The 16,688-nt window shown below is 44.5% G+C and overlaps 1 long non-coding RNA gene across 1 annotated transcript in view; it reads right to left on the bottom strand.

Moving 5' to 3' along the window:
* Positions 1–14,347: 14,347 nt before the first annotated feature.
* LOC109321350 overlaps positions 14,348–16,688 on the bottom strand; it is a 16,250-nt gene continuing 13,909 nt past the window's right edge. The window contains exon 2 of the long non-coding RNA XR_002104040.1: positions 14,348–14,515. This is a non-coding gene — a long non-coding RNA (uncharacterized LOC109321350). The remainder of the gene's footprint in view (positions 14,516–16,688) is intronic.

Raw genomic sequence — 16,688 nt, 5'->3', positions numbered from 1 at the left:
GTACATCTTCTCCCATTTCTCCAGCTTTGTTTTCTCTGGTTTGAGAAACACACACACCCTCACATTTCCCTACAAAGTTTGCATTGCAAAGCTCAGACCGTTTAGAATTATCTGCAAGGCGCCAAATGCCAGCCAGGCTTTTTATTACTCCTGTTTATTTAAATTTAGCTTAGAGAAAATGGGCCAGTTCCTGAATTTTACTACACGCTGGGCTCTTAAGGCATAAACTCCCTGCTAGCTATTATGCTATTTTATAATACTGATTTATATCGGCCTTCCCCCCCACCCTCCCCCACATCAGAAGCAACCAAAACATCTTCCTGTAACTTTTCTTATGCATAGAAAAAGCATACACAAGCACAATAGCAGAGAGGCAAGCATGAAAAATTCCAGCCCACAAAGGAGACTCTTTAAAATAGTTAGGAGAAAATAAAAATGGGTCTTTGACCAACAAGAAAAAACATTTTTACTACCTTAAGGACAGGTTTTCTACTGGCAAAATTTCCATTACATAGTTGTGTAGACAGGGAATAAAAGCATGTAAATACATAAGTTCTTGTAGGAGCCTGGCAAAAAGGAGAAATAGTACAGAAAGAAGTAGGAGTACTAGATGATGCCAGGAAGAAGAGGAAACCCATAGCTGCAGTGCATTTATTACAGCTGCAGTGAGTTGCCTCTGTTTACTGTGTACACAAGGAGTAGCATGCAAGAAGATGGCCAGTCTGGATAAATAAACAGAAACGGCCCGGGTCCAAGTTTGGCTGAACAATAGCTTGGGGAGAATGCAAGCCACTCTCTGACTAGACTTCCCTCCAGGAAACCCAAGTCGTAATGAAGTTCTCCTGTTTCCTGTCCCTTAGTCCAAGGGCACTGGCTCTGTTCCAGCCTATCATATAGATCACATACATAGTTAACACCATTCTAAAAATGTTTCAGGCTGCAGGGGCAGGGAGTGAGGTAGCCTCAGTATATTGGGGAGAACGGACCTGTGAAAAATTGTTCTCATTCATGCTGCCCACATATCACCGACCCTCTCCTTAACCCTGTCACTGCCCATAGAAAACATGTTAAAGGACTGAAATACTCTGTCTCCAGCAGAACTGCACTTTTTTCAAAATAACTACTCCAACCCTGACCTCTCAGTCTTTGCCCTTAAAGGAAACACACAATATGCAGGCCAGGGACCAGCAACGCATAACTTTGCTGGAGCCTAAACACCATGGACTTAGAGATATTTGTTTTATGATTTATTTTAACTTACCTTTTAACACCTCTCTCTACAAATGTTTCTTTGCTCCTCGGTCATAATTGCTCAGTTCCAGTGATCAAATCCATCAACAAAAGCAGGTTAAACTAAAGCAACTATACTAATTCATATTTACCTTGCACCACAACTGCTTCTTTTCCAAACCCGATACAGAGTACTTGATGCCTGAGAGCTTGTCTGACATCTCTGCCAGCTATGCAAGCTGATCCAATGTAAGATATCACCTCACTTCACAAGTCTTACTTCTCTCCTATCCCTGGACCTTCATGGCCAGCAGCAACAAACACTGCCACCCACAGGGGTCAGCCTAAAATGTTTGATTTCTTCTTGCCCCCACAAGAAGCAATGTAAAGGCTACTTATTTAGCATCCGTTTACATTTACCAGTCTTGGAGAAGCGTTTTGCAAGGGGCATTTATATAAAAAGGGAGAATTCTAGGATTTGTCCTGCAGAAGACAAACCCCACCCCCCACACATATACTATACTGTACTATACTGTACTTGATCTGAGCCTTCAAGAGGCCGAGAAGTGATACTATACTATACACCAGAGGTGGGCAAAATATGGCCTGTGGCCAGACCCAGCCTGCCAATTAATTATATCTGGAGCCCACGGTTGCCCCGTAGTACTCCACATAGGGCTAATCCCTGCCCGCTCCTAGCTGAGGCAGTCTGCACCATGCTCCTGCCCACACCTGCCAACAGTCCCGGCTCTGGCCAACGTGTTCAGCCAGGCAGGGCTGCTCCTGGTGCAGCTCTGTCCCAGGTAGCTCCTGTCCCAGCATGTGGGACTCCAGCTCCAGCTCCCAGCCATCTTCCACCCATCTAGGAGCTGGAACTGGAGCCCTGTGCACTGGGGCAGGAGCCACCTGGCTGTAGTTTCACACCCACCTGGCTGGGCGTGTGGGGCCTGGTACACATCCCCATGGCTACTGCCACCACTTCCCTGCACTACCTACTACCTGGAGCAGCACAGACAGGCAGGAGGAGAAGGAGGATCTGCTGGAGGTGGTGTGACCTGAGCAGTACCTAGGCAGCTGCAGCAGCACGAGGAACAACCCCAGTGGAAAGCTATGCATGCTGGCTGGTGCTCGGGCCATTGGAGGGTGTGGGTGGGAGCATGGTGTGGGCTGACCTGAGTGGGAGTGGGCAGAGCACTGCAGGGACAGCCATGGGCCAGATGGTGTGCAAGGGTGGACTGTACCACACTGGCTGGGCAAACTCTGCTGCATGTGGCCCTGCCCCCTTTCCTTCCTCCCACCCCTGACTGGCTCCCAGACCTAGCATGCATGCACCCCTCCAGATGCATGTACACCCCTCCACATATACAATATACAAGAGTAATATTTTATTGTGAGCTATTATCCAATCACTAGGGCTGTGCTAAATTTCACCCAGTGTTTCGTTTCGAAGCGTTTTGAACTGAAAATAGCAAAACTGAAATGAAACAAAAGCCTTTGAAACAGCTTTGAAATGAAACAAGGGCACTCGAAACATTCTGAAACATTCAAAAAGTTTCGAGTTGCAAAGCCAGGCTTACTTGGCTTCAGAGCTGGTCCCAGGCAGCAGCACCAACCTCCTGTCATCCGGCAGGCAGATCGGGAGCTGCCTGCACCCCTGGGAGGGCTGCGGGGCTGTGCCAGACTCTTCGTGGGGGTGCGTGCCCCGATCTGCCTACTAGATGACAGGAGGATGGTGCTGTCAGCTGGGGCCAGCAGCAGCACCAATCTTCCTGGCGCTGGATGCAGGCTGTGCCCAGCACCATCCCAGGCGGCAGGAGCAGCCTCCTGTGATCTGGCAGGCTGATCAGAGCCCCCAATACCTCCAGGAGGTCTGCAGGGCTCTGCCAACTCCTCCTGGGGATGTGGGGAGGGTCCCCAATCTGCTGCCAGCAGCACCAGCCTCCATCATCCGGCAGGCAGGTCAGGGGCCTACACACTGGCGAAGGCTGCGGGGTTCTGCCAGACTCCACCTGGGGGTATGGGCCCTCGATCTGCCTGCTGGATGACAGGGGGCTAGTGCTGCAGGCTGGGGCCAGCGGCACCACTGATCTTCCCAGCACTGGGTGGCTGAAATGTTGAAACAGCATCAAAGCAGCAAAACAGTTTCAACGAAACCAAATGGAACTGTGCTTTCGAAAATAAACAAAACTTGAAATGAAACACTGCCCCATTGAAACGTCAAAACAGAAGTCAAAGCAGAACGGTGCTGTTTCACACAGACCTACCAATCACCTCTATATACACTACTCAAAAAATCACAAATCAGGACAAACACTATTTTTTAAATAAAATTAAAGTATATTAGATGTTTGATTTTTAGTATAAGATTTTTTTTAATCTGTAATTTGTTAAAATGATATCTTCTGAAAGATTTTGTGTGTAGCCCTCGACAGCTCACCAAAACTCATTAAGTAACCCACCAGCCAGAATAATTGCCCACCCCTGTTATGCCCAAATGCATACACATATAAAAATAAATGCACTACATACTTACTCTGGAAAGTTTTGGACTTATGGTGGTTTACGTTATCTTTCATGACCTTTCTACAGATGGGCCAGCAAGGATCGAAAGGCTAAGGCCCATCTCTCAAACTGGCACCCAAAAATCAGAGGGCAACTTTTGAGATAACTGAGTTCTGACTTTGAAAGTTCATATTGGTGTTGTCAAAGCAAGCTGGATTTGCAAGTGAAAATGAGCCACAGGTCAGACAGCCCAAAATTTAGAAGCCAGAGAGAGTGAGAGAGTGTCAGGCTCAAAGCTAGAGTCCAAACCCGTCTCTTGTTCTTGCTCACATGGAAACCAGTTTGGATGAAGGCTCTGTATGCCTTAATCTCTTCCCCATATGGCACTTAAAAAGGAACAAATGAGCATGTTTATATCTGAAACTGATTAGTCCACAATGCTTTCACATGGAGAGCATTGACATTTGAAATCTTTTTCTTTCGAAAAAGAAGTAGTCTTGAGATAAAAAGTAGTTTTATTCTTACCTCCCACTGTCCCTATTTTTACATTTCCTGTCCCAGGAAGGAAAGAATTTTTTTTTTAATTACAGGCTTTGCCTTCCTGGGTTGAATCAAACCAGAATTGATGTTGAGCCTTGAAGAATTATGCATCTGAACGTCTGCTGCAGCAACGAAAAAACTTCCCTGCTTCAATAAGCCGCATATTTCTCTGTGATCCATTAACAGCCACTTCCTCCACGCTAACCTTTTACCTGTTAATGTAAAGACCTTATGTTGACCACTGTGTCAAATGATCATTTGTTTCTTATGGAGAGCCATAAAAGCAAAATATCAAAGACAATATGATTATCTCCTTTCCCACTTCAGAGACCTCTCACTAGTAGACGTTTTCTTCCCTATTTTTAATGAGAGATTTTTTAGATAATCTATTTTTCAATCAATTATAAAAAACAGCATCCTGACTCTCTAAAGGCATATTGGCACCCCTTTTTCATAATGCTGACAAACTGGCCAAATTCCAGTTTAGATTGTTATATTCATTCTTTTTGGATAGGGCATTGTTCTTTGCTTCTCATCTTACACACAATTGCACAGTTACCTCTATGTGCTGATAAGTTCCACTTCAGAAGAGGTTCCATGTCACTAATGTGTGAAATACTTAGAAGTTTGTCACTTATATACAAACATCTAGAACTCCTAGTTCAGAAATGATACCTTTTATTAGACCAACTAGGAAATTGCAAAAAAAAAATATCCTTTCTGCAAGCTTTCGGGCTCAAAGGCCCTTCATCAGGCTCAGGGAAAATTAAAGATTAGAAGACCCTGTAGGTAGGAAATGTCTCTAGTGCGTTATGGAATAAAGAAAGATCCCACATAATTTACTGATTCATTTGATGTGCCTGGCTGGGGAAGTATTTGGTTGATTGCATGACTTCACAATGATTTTATACTTAACTCATACAACACAATTTAATTTTAAAGTTCCTTGCTACACATATAACACTGCTTAGCTTTAAGAAATCCTTCCCAAACAATGCTATAAGAATTAGTATTACAAAAACAACTACAATTACAAGTAAAGGTTATTTCTCATGGTATACTTACAATCCTAGAATTCCTAGAACCCAAATCCCCAGCTATACTTTCATTCTTTAGTTATGGTTTTAGGGTGGTCTCAGCAGTGATAGAAACAACTCCCCTTCCTTCGATCCCCCTAGGCTTCAGCATGAACGGGAGTTCTTGTTCACAGAGACAGTGGTTCAGGTGATCAGTCTGATCCGGCCTACACTTGCAATTCTTCCTTCAGTGTTCTGCAAGTGAGGTTACCTCCAAATTACCCGTACCTACATTACCTGTACCTACGTTACAGTTTTTATTGGGTGAGTTGCCATCTTGGGCCCCTCCTACCCAAACCTGTCACTACTCCCAAATTTGGGCTCGGATCTTTTACCCAACAGATTCCTTTCTTGGGTTGTCTTTGGGAAATTTTCCACACCACTGCTGTGACCTCTTTTGCCAACCCCTTTCCAAAAGCCCCTAGGTTTCAATCTCTCAGAATGTTTGCCCAAGGGTCACTTTTAGGTTAACTTTTTTAAAGGCCTCTAGAGATAAAATTAAAAAACCAAGGCATTCAGCACGTTCGCTGCAAGGCCTCTAAAGATAAAATTCAGAATCAAGACATTCAACACGTAGGCAGAAACAAGCAATGGTCCTAGATAAAAAGATGAACCTTGCCTTTTTTCTAAACTGGCTAATGGGTATTTATTACAAAAATTCAAACTATTACATTCAATATGACAAGAAATAAACTTCGTTTTTGCCCAGAGGAAGCTGGAAATCTGTCCCCCTGGGTCCATGAGAGTGTCTTCATGAGTTGTTCAGATTAAGAGTTTCTGATACTTCACCCCAGGCTCAGTCCACTAAATTGTGCAGTTCTTTCACATATTATATCTACAAAGTCATCAGGTTTAAAGAGAGCAGCTCTCATAGCCTTAGGATTTTTACTTTTCAGGATTTTTTTTCAGAACAAAGAAACTGTACCCACACTAAAAGTACCACAGAAACTGTGGTAGGCTGTGTTCAAAGATACAACAAGTTTTGAATTGTTTTTTTAAACCCAACATAACCAATGACAGAGATGACTTAACACAAAAAATCTGTGTACATCTTAATTTAAGCTTGAGTTTTTTAGAAACATAAGATGGGAGGGAACCAAGGATCATCTCTTCCAACCCCTGCACAAATGCAAGATTCACAGTTCCTAAATCATCCCAGGCAGATGATTCTTAAAAACCGTTAAAAAAATTCCACAATAACCACAAGACGTTTGTTTCATTGTTCTGCTCTTCTTACAGTCAGGAAACGTTTTCTGAAATTTGATTTAAATATGCTTTGCTGTAGTTTATGCTCTTGGAAATAGAATAATAGCCATGGCGTGGCACTATCATGTTTGTGTCACTGCATAACAACATTATATCACAACATTGCACTGTCTTTTAATGACTCAACACCACAAGGTAAAGATGTAGCCTGTGGTCTTCCCTTGTAGTACTGCATCAAGAGAAAAGGAGAAATACAAGGCACTACAGAGATTTGTTGACAGAGGGTGCATCTACGTGTGCATTAATGTGCCGTAGTTACTGGCATTAAGTTTAGTACCAGTAATAACAGGTAGTAATTCAATGCACAACCAGCACTAATGCATAGTAGTGTCAGCGCATGCCTTTTTAGTGATGCTTGTGTTGTAGATTCATTATACTGCGCATTAGCACAGCTTTTGCCGTGACACGCTAACACACAGTAGAATTAGTCTACTGTGTATTTAGGCTAGGTACAGACATTACACATAAACTAGTTTAAGTGATTAGAAACTCGTTTAAACCTCTAGCAGAGCAGATGTTCAGTGCACATGAACCAGTTTGAAAATGACTGAAACCGGTTTGAGATAAGCCTCATTGAATGTAGTATCAGACTTAACTGATTTGGGTCAAACTGGTTTATGCAACATCTGTCCCAGAGCCCTTGCTAATTTAAGATAAATCTGACTCCCCAGCATCCTGGCATGCTGTCTGGGCTGGGCTGGACTGGGCTGGGCTGGGCGGGGCTCTGCTCCACAGCAGGGCTGGCCCTTCCCCTCTGCTCCCTGGCTGCAGCTCAGGCAGCTGCTCTCCCACCCTTTCACCACTCCCTGCTAAGCAGGAATTACCCCCTCCCCTCTCCATTACTGAGAGGTGTCTGTGTTTTAGCTAGTAGACCACATGCTGGCTACGGTCCATGCTGTAGCAGACAGGACAAAGGGAGAATCAACAGGTCATATCTCTCTGTTGTTTTCTTACTGGGGTGATAAGCATCGAGTTAAGAGAGATAAACACTGTTATCAATTCCCTGCTGGTCTGGTCAGAAGATGGGGAAACCTAATCAGAGCATCCTGACAAGCCTGAGCACACACCCCTCAGCTCAACACTATGTGAGGGAAGGGAGGGCTGCTCTAGCACCCCCTGGCTTCTAGCCTGAGCCACTGCAGGCATGTGCCTGCATTTCTGGGATGTCTGTGAGGTTACAAACTGATTTAGCCTAGCCAGGTTAAACTAAACTGCAAAGATTGAATCAATTCAAGCTCAGTCTTTTTGAATGTCTCTTCCTAGCCTTACAGTCTCATGTAGACATGGCCAGAGTTGCCTTTTGTCACAACAGGCTTGGATGTGTCCGTATGCAAATCTGATGAGAACTGGCAAAAACTAGCCTTCTGTTTCTGCTAAAACGACATACCCAAAATACAAACAAGCCCTAAAGCTAGTCCATTGCCACTGGTGTAATCCCAGTAGGTGTGCTCCAGTGATATAGCTATCTCGGCAGCTGTAAGCCCTGGTTGGACATGACAATGTTGTGGTAGTGCGTGATGTTATAGTTGTGATGGTCCAGGACTTATGCAAGGTGCAAGGATGTTTTGTAACATACTATGATTCCTACACATGCCTTTCCCAAAATGTGATATACCTGATCTAATACACCAAGTGCCCTTATGGCAACCACGTGGGTAAAACTAAAGAGCAACTATACACCAGAATGAATTCTCAAAGAAAAAAATATAAAGGATAGAGACCTGTGCACACCATTAAGAGAACATTTCTTATGGAACAACTACTCCCTGTCTGACCTCACTATCCTCATGCTCAAGGGAAATCTACCCAACACTTTTAAAAGGCGAACTTGGGAACAAAAATTCATAAACTGACTGGACACTAGACAATGATACTGGTGTTATAGACATTATATTTATCTGACTCCTGAATTCTTTCCATACATGAAAGGTAAGAATGATCTTTCTCCCTTTTGATAGGCCTTGATCTCCCCGTAATCAGCTTCTTTTCTTCTGCTAGTTCTGTGTCTGTTACACCTGGGAAATTCTCTTACCCCATCCCACTGCTGTTCTTTACTACGCTTTGCCTGGTTCTTATGAGCAGGTCTGAGGAAGATTGTCTTGGGCTTCTGACAGATGTTAAAGTAAAGGCATGATGGGATCCAGTGCAGGATCTCAACAATCCTGCTTCCTACCATGACAGAAGGCACAATTGTACGATCCTGCATCAGATACTTTTGTGCCATATTGTTGGTGAAGAGGAGACTGATCCTGGGCTCTCCTTGTGCCATCAAGAAGTAAGATTGTTTCAGAACTGGGGGACTGCACCATGCCCTCCCCTGGCTGGAAGCCCCAGTTATCTGGGTGCAGTCCCTAGCTGTGAACCCCAATCACTGGAGGGGCCTCGTAGCCGCTGGAGCACCCAAAAGTCTTAAAAGTTTCTGGTGTGCTTCGAAGGCTGGGCACTGGCTCCATGTTCAGTTAAAGATGGATTAGGAACCAAGGAACCCATCACAAAGTATGCATATTCTGTGTAATAACTTTGTGGCTTGCTCCTTGTTTTATCACACCATTACGTGATTGAACATGCGGCCAGGTTACCACTTAAGACACAATTAACCACTTTATCATGTTTTAAGTGCAATGTCTGTCAGGAACCTTGCATTTGAAAGCTTGTCTAACTATCTCCATTAAATAGTTGGTCCAATAAAAGATATCACTTTTTACATCTGCCTCTTGCATCCCCTGACAACAGTCTCTTGCAGTGAAGATAAAAATTAGCAAATGCAGCCACGTGGACACATATCCAGAGATATAGCATTATCAGCAATTGTGAGCTGACAAAAATCTACAGTACTATAGAGAGTTTTGCTGCCAGGATGTGGGATAAGGCATACTCATGATAACTGTACTGAATGTCTTGAGTAGAGGCAGGTGATGGCTCTATCTCTGAATTATGTTTAAATCTTCTAGGCTGGATAATGATGATGAAGGGTGTTAACAAACTGAAACTTTTTTAGGGTATAGAGACAAATTCTGTAGCTAAGAATACCATTTTTAATGCTGTGCCATTCTTCCTTTTGATTCAAGCTCTGGTACCAAGCTCTGGTACCATGAGGTGTGATTCCCACTGCTGAACAATGACTTGTGTCTGCACTCTTTGTATAATGCTCCCTTTGTGAAAACTGGGAACGAAGTCTGCTTGTTTGCCTGATGTGTCAGCCAGAGGAAAAAAAACAAGTGTTCTAGTGCTTAGGTGCTCCATTCGCAAGTCAGAGAATCAAACTGATAGATCAAGATGTATGTGCATGTATTTCTGAGGCATCAGGATTAGAAGTCAATCTTCTGTAAATGCTTTTTGTCCTTTTTGCTCAGTAAGTCCCCTAACTGAAAAGGACTGCAAAGGCCCATCAGCCATAAACTCTTGTGAGGGCAGTTTGGTATTTTATCATTTAAACTGAGATAACCCCAATGTAGTCAATGGCTTGAAACTAATTCAATCCAAAGAAAATGAGCATCAAATATAGCCACAAACAGAGGTGAAAGCACTCCTTGTGATATTAGTCCTGGACATTACACAGTCCTACCAATACACATCACTCATTTCCCAAAGCCCCCACTTCCAACAGAGCTCTTCCTCCCCACTACCCCATGTATGCATCTCATTCTTGGTCCTCATTATCTGCAGCTGTTACAACACTGGGTCCCACATGCCTCAGACTGCATCAGACAGTTAGATTCTTGCCTACTACCATTTAATTTTCCTTGGGATCTAGTTCATTTCTAATTGCTCAATATAGGGGGCAGCAAAATAAACAGCTGAGACTGCAGCTGAGACTGTTTGCAGAGTGGAGGCCTTGCCCAGGTAATGAAGGGAAGCGACAGCACTGCCTGAAGAATTGATGACTGGTGGCTCTGGCTCCAGCTCCCATGGTAGCAGTGTGGGCCAAGTTGGAAGTGGCCTGTGCTTAGAACCAAGCTCAAATGGCTCCTCCACTGCAAAATATTGCTGATCTACCATAGACCAGATCTACCATAGACCATTTAATTCCTGTCCTAATCTAGAGTTGAACTTGTTTTTCAAAATCATACTTTTTAGAGTTTAAAAGACACAGGCCTGGGATAAAAACCATTGGAGTTTTATTCCCAGCAATGCCAACAACTTTCTCTGTCTTTGGGAAAGTCATTTCATTTCTCTGTACTTCTTTTCTTGTTTGTATAATCAGAGACAACCGAGTAGGGTGTGGGTCCCCACCTGCAGACGTGAGGAAGCTGGCAGTGGATTCGGTGGTGAGGGGGGAGTTAAGCAGCCAAACGCAAAGCTGGCAGCAGCACAGAGTCCCGCAGCTGCTTCGCCCATTCCGCAGGGCCCCACAAAGCGCAGAACCCAGGGTGGTCACCCCAATTTATACCCCCCTAGGGACGGCCCTGCGTATAACAATACCCATCCCAGATGAATGTTTCAAAGGCTAACTACCCTCTGAAACCCTTACCCCGTCACACTACACTCTAACCTTCCCAAAGAAGACAGCACTGACTGGCCCATCCTTCAAGACATCCTTCTGTTCAAAGTGTTTCTGGGATATTCCATTTGAGTACATCCTGTAGCAGAGCAGTCACTGTAAACTCCAACCTCCATTCCCCTAATGCAAACGAAACATATGCAGAAGAAAAGTGGATTCAGGGCTTCAGTGGGCATGTGTACACATTCACTAATGTGCCATAGTTACTGCACATTAAGTTTAGTATTTGGTTAACTAAGTACTAAATCAATGTGCAGCATAGGCGACACACAGGGAGGACACGGGGGGGTGGGGGGAGGCATGTGCCCCCTCCTGACAGAGCTGCCACCGACACTGCCAGCAATGTCTGTGGGCGCCCCCGCCCCTAGACTCAGGAAGCACCAGTCACCGATGATGCACAGTAACGTGCTACTGAGCACATAGTTATTTAGGGATGCTTACTGTGTGGTAGCCTAATACTACTGAGCAGTGGTGTATTAGCACGGTTTTTGCCTGGCATGCTACTGTGCAGTGTTATTAGGCTACTGCACAGTTAGCATCTTGTGTAGATGTGCCCAGTGTGTTCAAATGAAGCTCATGACATTCATATCCAAACCACTGTTTTGGTAATGGGAGGTGTGGTAGATAATTAATTCATAGACAGTGGTTATAGGTACCTCTTCTGGAGAAAATGCTGTGGTATTAATTTCTATTACACATGCTTCATTTACTATGTAATGGACCGTGCAGACTGGGGGGTGGGGAGGGGAAGCATGTATTCATGCATCTTGTGTACTCCGCTTGAACAGCTTCCTTTAGAAGAGAATTGTTTCATATGGTATCATATTCCAACCTTGTACTATTGCTAGAAGGCCAACAGAGATTTAGATGGATTTGATTTGTTTGTTGCCTAATGTTTCAGGCATTCTTAGTCTGAGGTCTTAATAAAATTAATTAATTTCCACTATTCTGAGCTAACCAGAAATATGCAGACTGAACTAGCTCAGAAAGCGTGCTTGGTGCCAACTGTGGAAATCCCATGAGGTAAGGGTATAAAATCTGCTGAAATATAGGTAGGAGCAAAGTCAGGCTGCAGCTTCATGCTGACTTAGAGAAGGCTTCATTTTAGTTTGCTTGTTGTGTTGTACCAATGTTTCACATACCTAAATTCCTTGGCTGTAGAAGATGCACAGCTCTGAACTCCCCAAGTTGCCCCAATATAATTGGATAAGAGAAACTACCATTGCAGAACAGATCACTGGTCCACATAGTTCATCAGTCTGACTCTGACAGTCCTCGGTAGTACCAGCTGCTTTAGAGGAGAGCTGTTACTGTCACAGCCCTTCGGCTGCAAGGACTTGGGTTTGGCAGTCCCTAGGCTCCCACACAGCTGCTGTTCCCTACATCACTCCAGTGCAGTAGCAGCAGCGAGTGACTCTAGGCTTCCCCTCCCTCTGGCTTCTGCTTCCTGTGCCACCTCTGTTTTAGAGGAATGTATACAATACAGCACAAAAGGCAGGGACAGAAAAGGTAAATCACAAGCCCAAAGCAAAAGTTTCTTCATAACTCACATTAACTGGCAGTTGTTCTTGAAGTGACAGATGGAGAAATACAACTGTATTGATGCTAATTCTTGAAAATGAAACTTTTAAAAATATGTATGTCTGTGTATGTACATATAAACTCCCAATGAAGAGGCACTGCCCATGGCCCAGAAAGTGAAAAGAAAAAACCATCAGGTAAATAATGATAACTCGATGATATTATAAAGAGCTCTTTGAGTTTTAATGATATATGAGGCTGTTAGTAATACAGGGATGGACCTGTTTCTAAACATAATTTTTTAAAATTATCTTGACACTTTCCCCCTTCAGAGATTTGCTAAATTAAGTCATTCAGCATGATGGATTGGAGAAAGAGAGACAGCAGGATTTTTTTTTAATATATTACAAGTTCTAGCCCTATAGAAACCCTACTTACCTTCTGCTTTAAAGAACTGTTACAGAAACTTTCTGAACACTCAGGGCATGCCTCACTTTCCCTGTTTATTCACATCTTTTTGCCTGCATTTTAATTCAACCAGAATTGGGGACAGACATGGCTTTTGTTTGATTTTCAGAATCACATGCCTGCTCCAGCATTATGAAATAAATGGAAGCTTTCCCGCTTACTTTATTATTTTTTTTTATTGGTACTGTCGTATTATTCTCCTTTGTACTAGTTACAGCACAAATCAAAAACAGATCAAAAAAGGCAATCCTTGCTACAAACAGGTGCACAATCAAGCCCTTAGTAAAGATAATCTGGGAACTACGGGTGGGGCTGGATAACTGTCTGTGGGATGTGGATCCTTTCACCTCAGCAATCAGATGGCACTTCCTTAAATCCAATTTAGGTTGGGGGTGACCAAGAGATTTTATGTTGTCTTTTTAGTAATATATGACAATGAAATGTTGGGAGTGTGTTCTGATGTCCAAGCTACAACACCACAACTACATCTGCCATTAGCTTGCACCACTTGAGACAGCAAGAAAAGAGAGGTTAAAAACAAAATGAATGCAGATGCTGTGATGTCTATTGCTCATCCAGATTAAGGCGGGCACTTGAAGGATCTGTCAAGCCAGCACCTTGTACCTTCCACCTTCCAGTTAAACTAGCGACATAATTAACTACAGAAACCAAACACATCTAAAAGGAGTAGGTGGAAACTAGCCTCATATAACATTGCTTCCTTGACATCTGCTGTATGAATGTAACACATATGTAAAGAATTCAACAGTTTATAGCAGATCTACCTAGACCGCACATTCCCATTACATTAAGAAGCACTGGTACTTATTGGGTCCCTGGAGCATGACACAATGACACCTAGTGGTTAAAGCACAGCAGTGCAGAGAATGTTAAGTGAGGCTGGGTCACTTGGCAGAGAGGAAAAGTGCAAGAAAAATCAGTTCAGTTGACTGATAACAGGTATTTTAAATGCCCATAGGTCGTGTCAGATAGCTTGGGCCTGAAATCTGGAGGCTAAGATGTTGCAAGGAACTGTAGGGTGGCAAGCTCTTGTAATGAAAACAAGACACGTAATTGGCTGCTGTCTCTGAAGTCCGTTCACTGTCAGTATCCACCACACTCCTTACAGATGCCAATACAAGGTTTTACTCAATCCTTGCACTGGTGATTATAAAGGAAGGCAAAGGGGAAGTTAACAAGTGCTTTCAGCTCTTTTGAGATACTGGACTTTTTTTTTTTACAAAAAGAAGGAAGTTACATTTTCAGTGAGCTCGAAACATTTCATTTACTGTTACCAGTTAGGCTTCTTGTTTATTTTTCACTTCTGTCTTCACAAGGAAGACGAAGGACTTCTGTCCTTAGACTCTTGCCCTTTCTGCCACTCCAGCAGCAACTTGCTCCAAGGTCTGGGCTGCAAACAAAGAAGGGAAATGTTTAAATACGAACAAAATTCACCTTTGCAAAAAATGGAAACATTTCTCTTGATCCAAGCTGTATTATGCTGAATGTTCTCACAGGAGTTGTGCAGTTGTTAAAGTCAGGATGAGATCTTGGATAGAGGCTTTGAAACCTAGCAATAGCTAAAAATAAAACCTGCGCTTTGTCTGTTTTTGCTTGACACCTTGCAACTACGACAAATTTATAGTCCAGTGTGGAATGGCCTGACCTGCCAATCACATTTTAAATAGGCCATTTGCAAGAGTTCAGTGGGGCCAGGGGAAGGTACATTGTATTGAACAAGCCATTAACTTGTAACGTCTGCTTCACAGTGACATTAAGTTGATCATTTCCCAGGTACAATTGCAATAACCCTGGGCAGTGTTATATAGCTCAGACACTTACTGACATCTGGGAGCACCACTGGAGTCTTATAGGTCATCACCAGATATATTAGCACTCCCTCTGTAACAGCTTCAACTGTCAGCAATTGAAATGGAAAAAGGCAACAGCTGTTTCATCTGAGAGGCCAGAGGAAGAGGGTTAAAGATAAGATAGGTTTTAAATGGGTACAAAAGCAAACAAGCCACAGTTTGGGCCCTTGCCTATATAGAAAGGATTTTAGGATGGGATCATTCAGGGATTAGATGGGCCCAAGCTTTACCCCAGAGAAGGTCTAGAGAGCATCAAGCGTGATTTTTCACTGTTTAGCTAGTTATGTATTCCCTTGCTTAACTAGTTGTACTAATGCAAAGCACAAGCAGAATTCTGTCCTCCTCACTCCGCAGCATTTTATACCCATTATGCGTTTGTGTAAGGCTAGGGACAGACATTTAAAAAGCTGGAGCCTGAATTGATTCAGTCTTTGCAGGTTAGTCTAACTTGCCTAGATCGAACCAATTTGCAAGTGTACAGACATTCCCTCTAGACTGAGGAAATGCAGGCATGTACCTGCAGGCACTCAAGGCAGGAGCTGGGGAGTGGAAGAGCATGTCTTCAGCTGCAGAGAAGCTGTGCTGGGTTGGGGGAGGGGGTGGCATGGCCAGCCCTGGCAGTAGCCTGAAGTGAAGTATCTAGTGAGGGGGTTTAATTCCCTCCTCCCTCTCCCATGGACCTGAGCTAGGGTCTGCCTGGTGCTCCCCACTCACTCCTGTAGCAGCAGGTGCATAACCAGACGTTGGCCAGCATAGCCCCTTGAGGAAGAGGGGGCAAAGAAGGGGGAATAACATCCCTTCCTACCTCCTCTGCTCCCAGGGGACCACAGCCGGGGTCTGCACACCCCAACTGCCACCACTGCCATTTGCTTCCTGTACAAGGCAAGCGGCAGGAAGACCCTCCTGCCCCCTCCACCAGACGGTAGATGCCAGAGAGATAGCCTCTCTGGCTGCACCCCCACCACTGGTGCAGCAAGGTGGGGAGGGTGACCATGATGAGGGCTGTAGCCCACGTCACGGTGTCCCAGAGCACGAGCCTCTTCCTGGTAGTGGCGGACGTGCTGTGGGGTGCAGAAAGCTGCCACAGACTCTGTGGCGTGAGCAGCAGCGGTGTTGTGGGGGCTTGCTACAACCACCACTCTGAGTCCTGGTGCTGCCGCTCACCCCACCCAGTCTGCAGCAGCTGTGAACCTCTGCTTGTGGCCCCCCATCGGGAAAAGGTTCACGGTCCCTGGACACCATGACAGGGGGTGCTGCTCCCCTCAAGGGCCCCGCCCCCTCACCAGCAGCAGGACAGGGGCATGGCCAGAGGCTAGCCAGCATGGCCAATTAGGTGAGGGGGATTATTCCCCCACTCTCTCTCGCATCCCATGATCACCTCTTGGGGAAACTGGCCAATTGTGGCCTTGGATCCACCATGACCCGCTGACTGGGAAATTGGCTCCGTGGTTGGACTCAGAGGGCGGTAATTGAGCAGCCACTCATCATGGTGTCCTGTGACCAGTGGGGTCCCCCAAGGCTCTGTCCTTGGACCCACATTGTTCAACATCTTCATTAATGATGTGGATATTGGAGTCAGGAGTGGATTGGCCAAGTTTGCTGATGACACCAAACTTTGGGCAAAGCATCCACACCAGAAGATAGGCGGGCGATCCAGCCTGACCTGGACAGGCTCAGCAAATGGGCGGACGAGAACCTGATGGTGTTTAACAC

The sequence above is a fragment of the Crocodylus porosus genome, unplaced genomic scaffold (assembly GCF_001723895.1).
Source record: "Crocodylus porosus isolate Cpor-Errol unplaced genomic scaffold, CroPor_comp1, whole genome shotgun sequence".
Classification (NCBI taxonomy): Eukaryota; Metazoa; Chordata; order Crocodylia; family Crocodylidae; genus Crocodylus; species Crocodylus porosus.
Note: the sequence above shows the minus strand (reverse complement) of the source record. Positions and strands in the feature narration are given on the sequence as shown.